Consider the following 9314-nt stretch of genomic DNA (forward strand, 5'->3'; position numbering starts at 1 on the left):
CCGAGCGCCCCTTCGAGCAAGGGGCGGCCGAATGGATCCTGACTTAGGGGCTTGAAAGTCCCCAAGCGGCTCCTCCAACTAGGAAGCATCCGAGCGGTAGACCGCCATTATCGTGTTCTCCCACGAATCGTGCCCTGTCCTTGCCAACAATCGTACGGCATCCCCAGACATTCAGCTTACGCAACAATTAAAGCGTATGGCCTCTCCAAACGCCTAATTCACTCAGCAATCGAAGCATGTGGCTCATGTGACTCACTCAACAATTAAGGCGCATGGCTCCTGCTGTCTACGAATGTTTAGCTCCACACGGCAAACCTGTTTGGCCATAAACGACAGCATAGTTACGTAGTAATTCAAAGACTTCGGCCTGATCTCCTACGAAGGCAGCATTGATTTACACGATCGAGCATTAACTCCCACTGTACGTCCAACCATACGGCAGTGCCTTCGTCCTGTCTCATCACAGGTAAACCCGTTCCCCCTATAAATTGGAAATTCTTGAAGGGGGAAAGGGAATTTTTCAGACCCTCTGACTCGAGCTCCGCTCTTGCATGTCTTTGGGCCATCTCTCTGACTTAAGCATCGGAGGGCCGGCGCCGGAAAAGCCCGGCCACCGGCTTCTTGCAGGTCTCCCGGAGGACGCCGCACATCACCGAATCGCCGCCGTTCGCCAAGCCCTCCCGGAGCTCCTCCTCCTCAGCCAACGGCCGCCCCCGGGTCTAATTTCCAGCAACAGTTGGCGCTAGAGGAAGGGACCGAGTCGCGACCATGAAACTGAGAAGCAAGGGAGCTTCTAATGCCTCTCGACGTCCTCCGCCTAGCCCTGGACACTCTGTCCAGAACTCACCCCCTTTGGCCGATTCGACTCCCCAAGTTCGGCCGGAACAGTTTGATGCTCTAGTGCAACAGGTTCAGGTCTTGGCCGCTGTTGTCCAAGGCCTGCAGCCTAGGGGCGTCCTGACAACGCCGTTCCCTCAGGCCCCAGTTCAGCCGGTGCCCCCTGTAAGTGGACCGCCCCTCCAAGGCCAAGATCTCCACGCCCAGGCATCCCCCTGGAGAGAACCTCCAGTGAGGGGTCCTGGTGACTGGCCGCAACTGTCAGAAGCCGAGTCAGTCCCAGGGCAACCTGCGCCGGAGCGGACCACCGCGGCGATCCCCCAGAGCGACGAGCTCGACAAGAAGGTCGAGAAGCTGGAGCGCCAGATCGAGGCGCTCCACGGCAGGAGGATGGGACGCGATGGCGACTTCGAGTTTACCACGAGGTCCCCCTTCTCCCAACAAATCGAGGATGAGCCGGTCCCGCCGAGGTTTAAGATGCCCCAGGTGGAGCCTTACAATGGCAGAACTGATCCCCTCGACCACCTGAAAAGCTATCGGGCCTTAATGGCCCTGCAGGGAGCCTCGGAGGCCATGCTTTGCAAAGCCTTCCCAGCAACACTCCGGGAAGCAGCTCGGCTTTGGTTTATCGGGCTGAAGCCTAGTACCGTCTCTTCTTTCGAATAGCTCGGCAGGCAATTCGCCAACAATTTCGCTGTCAGCCGACCCCAGCGGCGGACCTCAGACTCCCTCCTTGATATAAAACAAAAGGAGGGAGAGTCCCTCGGAGAATATTTGGACCGCTTCACCGCCGCAACATGGAAAGTCCGGGAGCTTGACGAGTCAATTGCCATGTCAGCACTGAAGACTGGGGCCCGGTCTTATAGATTTCTCTTCTCCATCGAGAAGAATTTCCCTACTGACCTCACTGAGATGCTGTGATGCAAACCTCAACGAACCTGCCGTGAGACCCAACAACAAAAGTTTGGAAAATCAATTCCCAGATCGTCCAAAAAGGTTAAAAGGAAAGGAATATAGACCCCGTTGCTATAAAGAGCAAGAAACCTATATTATCAAAGGATTAGGAATATTGACCCCGTGACTATAGAGAGTCAGAAACCAATATTATCAAGGGTTGGAGGTTCAAGTGGTTGTACTTGAAACTACCGTAAGTTCTACACAAGAACAATAGAGAGAAAATTCTCACAAAAAGATTATATTTCGGAATTGCTTGATTACAAGTGAAAACACCAAGTATTTATAGGCAAAACAAGCCTTGGGTGCATTGAACCAACTAGAAAAAACATTAAATGAAAGTTGGTGAAGATGAAAGGAATACTACTTAAAGTCTTGGCAGCAATTAATTAACCTTGGGAAGTTGCAGCAAAACTTCCAACCATTTTGACTAGGTTCATCCTTCATTTGCAAGCCTCAAAAATGTCCTTCAGCCTTCCAAAAGCCTATGATTAATGCACCATAAAGAGGAGTCCGAATTTGAAAGGATTAGACTCTTCTTTTCCATGTTTAAATAATTAATTGCGCTGGATATTGTCGAAATGGACTTGCCACATATTAACCATCTTCAAGTCCAAATCTTCATGTGGACTAGAACCTTCTCCTTGGGCTTGAGTTAATAAAGTTTGGACAGCTTCTTGAAGTTTCTTGGCCCGAGCTCTTGTGATTGGCCCAATTGGAATCTCCACATCATCTTGAGCATCTTCTTTGTCCTTGTCAAAGTCCTTGAGCTGGATCATATCATTCCCTCCTTCTTGAAAAGGATTCGTCCTCGAATCAAGATCTGCATAAAAGGGAGAAAGATCAGAAACATTAAAGGTAGAACTAATATCAAACTCACCTTTAAGATCAATCTTGTAAGCATTGTCATTGATCTTTTCCAGTACTTTATAAGGACCATTCCCACGTGGATTGAGCTTTGATTTTCGTTGGCTAGGGAATCTCTCTTTGCGAAAATGTACCCAAACCAAGTCTCCTGGTTGGAAAATGACTTCCTTTCTCCCTTTATTGGCATGGGCAGCAGCTTGCTCATTTCATTTAAGGATATGTTGGCGTGCTTCTTCATGGATTTTCTTCACCTTTTCAGCTTTCTTCTTCCCATCTAAACTGGTAATCTTGTTAACAGGTAAAGGAAGTAAATCCAATGGAGTTAATGGGTTAAAACCATAAACAACTTCAAATGGTGAATAAGAAGTAGAAGAATGCACAGTTCTATTATAAGCAAATTCAATAAAAGGAATGCAATTTTCCCAAGTCTTCAAATTCTTTTTAATTATAGCACGCAACAAAGTACCTAAAGTCCGATTCACAACCTCTGTTTGACCATCTGTTTGAGGGTGACAAGTAGTAGAAAATAACAAAGTTGTTCCCAATTTACCCCACAAAACTCGCCAGAAATGACTAAGGAACTTAACATCCCTATCACTAACAATTGTCTTAGGGAGACCATGAAGACGAACAACTTCCCTAAAAAATAATTCAGCAATATGAACGGCATCATCAGTTTTATGACAAGGGATAAAATGCGCCATTTTAGAAAATCGGTCTACAACAACAAAAATTGAATCTTTTCCCCTTCTAGTTCTAGGTAAACCTAAAACAAAATCCATAGAAACATCAGTCCAAGGGTGACTAGGAATAGGTAAAGCTTTATATAATCCATGAGGCTTCACTCTTGATTTGGCCTTTTTGCAAGTGACACATCTGTTGCAAATTCTGTCAACATCTCTTTTCATGTGAGGCCAAAAGAAATGTTCTTTCAAAATTTCCAGAGTTTTAAAAATACCAAAATGTCCCATTAATCCTCCCTCATGAGACTCCCTGACAAGAAGCTCACGTAAAGAACACTTCGGAACGCAAAGCTTATTTTCCCGAAATAAGTACCCATCTTGCTTGTAAAATTTTTCAAAAGGTTTTGTTTCACAAGCTTCAAAAACTGTTGAAAACTCAGAATCTTGTGGGTACAACTCCTTGATATGTTCAAACCCCAAAAACTTTGCTGAAAGAGTAGATAGAAGAATATACCTTCTTGATAACGCATCAGCAACAATATTATTTTTACCTTGCTTGTATTGGACAACATATGGGAACATCTCAATAAACTCAACCCAACGAGCATGCCTTCGATTAAGCTTACCTTGGCTCTTCAAATGCTTCAAAGATTCATGATCGGTGTGAATAACAAACTCCTTTGACCATAGGTAGTGTTGCCACGTCTCTAATGCTCTCACCAACGCATAGAGTTCTTTGTCATAGGTGGAGTAGTTCAAGGCAGCTCCGCTCAACTTCTCACTAAAGTAAGCCAAGGATCTCTTATCTTGTATTAGGACAGCACCTATACCAATACCAGAAGCATCACATTCGATTTCAAAAGTTTTAGAGAAATCTGGTAAAAGTAATAAAGGGGCAGAACTTAGCTTTTCTTTCAAGGTGTTGAATGCTTTCTCTTGTGCTTCACCCCATTTGAATTCAACACTTTTCTTGATGATTTCTGTCAATGGAGCAGCTATAGTGCTAAAGTTTGGAACAAACCTTCGGTAGAATCCCGCCAAGCCATGGAAGCTCCTAACTTCGGTGATGGTAGTTGGTGTAGGCCAGTCTTTGATTGCCTTTACCTTCTCTTCATCAACTTCTACACCTCTAGTACTTACAACAAAGCCAAGAAATACAACTTTGTCCAAACAAAATGTACACTTCTTAAGGTTAGCATACAATTGCTCTTTTCTTAGCTCAAATAAAACATTCTTTAAATGCCCTAAGTGTTCATGCAAGTTCTTACTGTAAATCAATATGTCATCAAAGTAGACAACCACAAATTTTCCAATAAACTTACGCAAGACATGATTCATTAAGCGCATAAAAGTGCTGGGTGCATTAGTTAATCCAAAGGGCATAACTAACCACTCATAAAGTCCATGTTTTGTTTTAAAAGCAGTTTTCCACTCATCTCCCTCTTTCATTCGAATTTGATGATATCCAGATTTCAAATCAATTTTAGAAAAGATAGTGGAACCATGGAGTTCATCAAGCATGTCATCAAGACGGGGAATAGGATAACGATACTTTACCGTTATTTTGTTGATAGTACGGCAGTCAATGCACATCCTCCAAGTTCCATCTTTCTTGGGAACTAGCAAAACTGGAACAGCACATGGGCTCATGCTCTCTCTAACATGACCTTTGTTCATCAACTCTTCAACTTGTCTTCGCAATTCTTTTGCTTCTTCGGGGCTGCATCTATAAGCTGGTCTATTTGGAATTTGGGCACCCGGAACTAGGTCAATTTGATGTTCAATGCCTCTAATTGGTGGCAATCCTGGTGGCATCTCTTCTGGAAAAACATCTTGAAATTCCTGTAAAAGAGATATGGCAGTACTAGGCAAAGAATCATCAAGGTTAGTTGTTGAGAGATAAGCTTCCTTATACAAGATCAACATCATTGGCTTCTGTGAAACCATAGCTCTCTTAATCTCTCTTTCTTTTGTATAGAAATTCACTTTTTTTTTCTCTTTCTTTTTCTCACTTTTCTTATCAGATTCTTTACTCACAATTTCTTTTGAACTCTCATTTTCATCCTTACTTTGTTTAGCACTGGTTGCTACAGATTTCTTGATTTGATTTTGCTCTTCAAGAACTTGATGAGGGGGTAAAGGAGCCAAAGTGATGTTTCTGCCATTCTTGGTAAAGCTGTACTTATTTTTGTAACCATCATGGAGGGTACGCCTATCAAATTGCCAAGGTCTTCCAAGCAATATGTGACTTGCTTGCATTGGAACCACATCACAGAGGACTTCATCAGAATATCTTCCAATGGAAAAAGATAGAAGTACCTGTTTTGTGACTTTTAATTCTCCACTATCATTAAGCCATTGAAGTCGATATGGATGAGGATGCTTTTGAGTCTTCAACCCTAGCTTGTCCACCATCAGCTTGCTTGCCACATTCACACAACTTCCACCATCATTATCAAACCACAAACTCTTTCTTTGACATGGCAGCGAGTGTAAAAGATATTCTCACGTTGTTGTTCATCATTGTCTGTTTGAGCTTGAACATGGAGGGCTCTAAGAACAACTAAGGCTTGACCAACAACAGCCTGCTCTATATCACTAGCATCTTCAAGTTGTGGCATAGACTCTTTATCATTTTCTTCTTCAGAAACAATATCCCCATTATCTAGCAAGATCATGGTTCTCTTGTTTGGGCATTGAGAAGAAATATGACCAAAGCCTTGACATCGGAAGCATTTAATATCACGATTTTTTTGAGTTTGGTTGGAAGAAGTACCTTTTTCAGATTGTTTGGTCATAGTTTTTTCTTCTTTAGGCCTAGAAGTAGGCTTTTCTTCTTGTTTTGGAGTAGGACTCCATTTGGACTTCCAATTAGATGAACCAGCGGCTTCATGCTTGGATGATGATCTTCCTCCTCTTTTAAGTTGCCTCTCAACTTTCATAGCCATGTGGACCACATCTTCAATTTCCACATAATGTTGTAGTTCCACAACATTCGCAATCTCACGGTTGAGACCACAAATGAATCTAGCCATTGTTGCCTCTCTATCTTCTTCAACATTGGCACGAATCATGGTTATTTCCATCTCCTTATGGTATTCTTCAATAGATTTTGTTCCCTGTTTAAGACTTTGCAACTTCAAATGTAAGTCTCTATAATAGTGTGAAGGAACAAACCTTCTCCTCATGGTAGCTTTCATGTCATCCCAATTATCAATTGGAATCTCTCGGTTTCTTTTTCGACTTAGAACCAATTGGTCCCACCAAACAATTGCATAGTCAGTAAAAGAAACAGCTGCAAGCTTAACTTTCTTTTCCTCCGAATAGTTATGACAATCGAAAACAAGTTCCACTTTTCTTTCCCATTCAATGTAAGCATCAGGATCATTTTTACCTTGAAAAGGTGGGAGAGAAAGTTTAATCGAACCTGTGTTGCGATCGACAACATCTCTATTTTGATGCATGTGCTGGCGATGTCGTCTTGGTCTATGATCTCTTTGTCTTCGTATGGAAGCTAGGGAGGTTTCATCATCAAATTCTTCATTTTCACCTTCATAAGTATCAACATGATCAGCTGGAGGAATGGAGGGACGTCTGTTTTGCCTTCTCCCTCGTGGCATAGTGCCTTGCTGTATTTGATTCACTTGTTGGTCATTATGATCTAATCGTTCTCGGATTTCTTCAAGTTGGGCATTCATCTGCTGGAATTGTTGTTGCAGAGCTTGAATGTTCAATTTGGTGTCTATTGGTGCTTCCTCACTTCCGCCTTGAGACATGTTGTAAAAATGGAAAGAACCTCACCACTCCCTCACGTGTTTCACTCAAATATATTTCACTCAATCACTCGTCTTTGCACACAATGATTTGGCTTTTTCCCTCTGATGATCTCACACACTCTTGCCTTTTACCACTCAATTTTCTCTTAAAAGTTCTTGAGAAAACTAAGGTAAATTTCAAAGCAAAGCAAATGAAAAACCAACACACTTAAAAATACAGATTTTTGAGGGGAGTCAATATGGAAGCAACAAGTGTGAAGAGTTTAGGAACATAAATGATGGGAAGAAATGGATATGAAAAGAAAAGCAAAGAATATGAAAAGAAAGCAAATGGACATGAAAAGTTGAATGATGGATATATAGAGATGAAATATGAGAAATAGATGATAATAAAAGGCAAACTTCTCCTTCTTCTTTTTTCTTTCAAAATATTTAACCTTCTAACTCCTTTTGATCTCCCTTTTTTTTGTCTTTTTTTTTTTCTTTTCTTCTTTTTTTTTTTACAACTTCAGTCTCCTCTTTTTATGTTTTCCTTTCAATAATAGAACCAACAGCAATATCAACAAAGATGAAGAACGAAAAGAAATGGTAGAGAATAGAAATGAAATGGTTATGGATGAAATGATATCAAACGATGCAAAAGGATGAAAAAAATATAAATGAGAGAATATAAAAGCAAATAAGGGATAGGTAACCTGATTGGAAACCTTGGCTCTGATACCAAATGATGCAAACCTCAACGAACCTGCCGTGAGACCCAACAACAAAAGTTTGGAAAATCAATTTCCAGATCGTCCAAAAAGGTTAAAAGGAAAGGAATATAGACCCCGTTGCTATAAAGAGCAAGAAACCTATATTATCAAAGGATTAAGAATATTGACCCCGTGACTATAGAGAGTCAGAAACCAATATTATCAAGGGTTGGAGGTTCAAGTGGTTGTACTTGAAACTACCGTAAGTTCTACACAAGAACAATAGAGAGAAAATTCTCACAAAAAGATTATATTTCGGAATTGCTTGATTACAAGTGAAAACAACAAGTATTTATAGGCAAAACAAGCCTTGGGTGCATTGAACCAACTAGAAAAAACATTAAATGAAAGTTGGTGAAGATGAAAGGAATACTACTTAAAGTCTTGGCAGCAATTAATTAACCTTGGGAAGTTGCAGCAAAACTTCCAACCATTTTGACTAGGTTCATCCTTCATTTGCAAGCCTCAAAAATGTCCTTCAGCCTTCCAAAAGCCTATGATTAATGCACCATAAAGAGGAGTCCGAATTTGAAAGGATTAGACTCTTCTTTTCCATGTTTAAATAATTAATTGCGCTGGATATTGTCGAAATGGACTTGCCACATATTAACCATCTTCAAGTCCAAATCTTCATGTGGACTAGAACCTTCTCCTTGGGCTTGAGTTAATAAAGTTTGGACAGCTTCTTGAAGTTTCTTGGCCCGAGCTCTTGTGATTGGCCCAATTGGAATCTCCACATCATCTTGAGCATCTTCTTTGTCCTTGTCAAAGTCCTTGAGCTGGATCATATCATGCTGGTCCGGGCGCGGAAGTATGCGAAAGCCGAGGAAGCCGTTGCTTCAAGACGGAGCGGGGCTGAGCAGACCTCCAAAAAGCAGAAAAGGCGTCATGAGGAGCGCGGCCGTCCCAAAAGCCCATCTCCGCGCCGTGCCAAGAACCCGCCCCGTCTGAAGAGTCCACCTCGGTTGCAGGGACCGCTTCGACCGAGGTCCCCGCCTCGGCCGAGATCTCCACCGCGGCCCCGCATACCCAACGGGAGGTACGAAAATTACACTCCCCTTACTGCTCCTCGGACTGAGATTCTCATGAAGATCGAGGGTCGGGACTATTTCCGGCCTCCGCCCCCGAGGCGAGATCCCGGAGCCTGGCGCAATCCTCGGAAGTACTGACTCTTTCACCGGGACCACGGCCATGATACGGAAGACTGCTTCCAGCTCCGGAACGAAATCGAGGCACTCATCCGCCGAGGAATGCTCGACCGGTTCGTACGGAACCGGCGTGAAGAAAAAAGGCCAGCGGAGAATACCGCGCAGCCAGAAGATCCAAATGCCAACAGACCCATCGCCGGCACCATTAACACCATCTGAGGCGGAACCTCGGTCGGAGGAGCTACAGAGGAAAGAACCACCCCGAAGCGCCAGCACGCCTCCGAAACTATCTCGTTC

Source organism: Phoenix dactylifera, unplaced genomic scaffold, assembly GCF_009389715.1.
Source record: "Phoenix dactylifera cultivar Barhee BC4 unplaced genomic scaffold, palm_55x_up_171113_PBpolish2nd_filt_p 000274F, whole genome shotgun sequence".
NCBI classification, from domain to species: domain Eukaryota; kingdom Viridiplantae; phylum Streptophyta; class Magnoliopsida; order Arecales; family Arecaceae; genus Phoenix; species Phoenix dactylifera.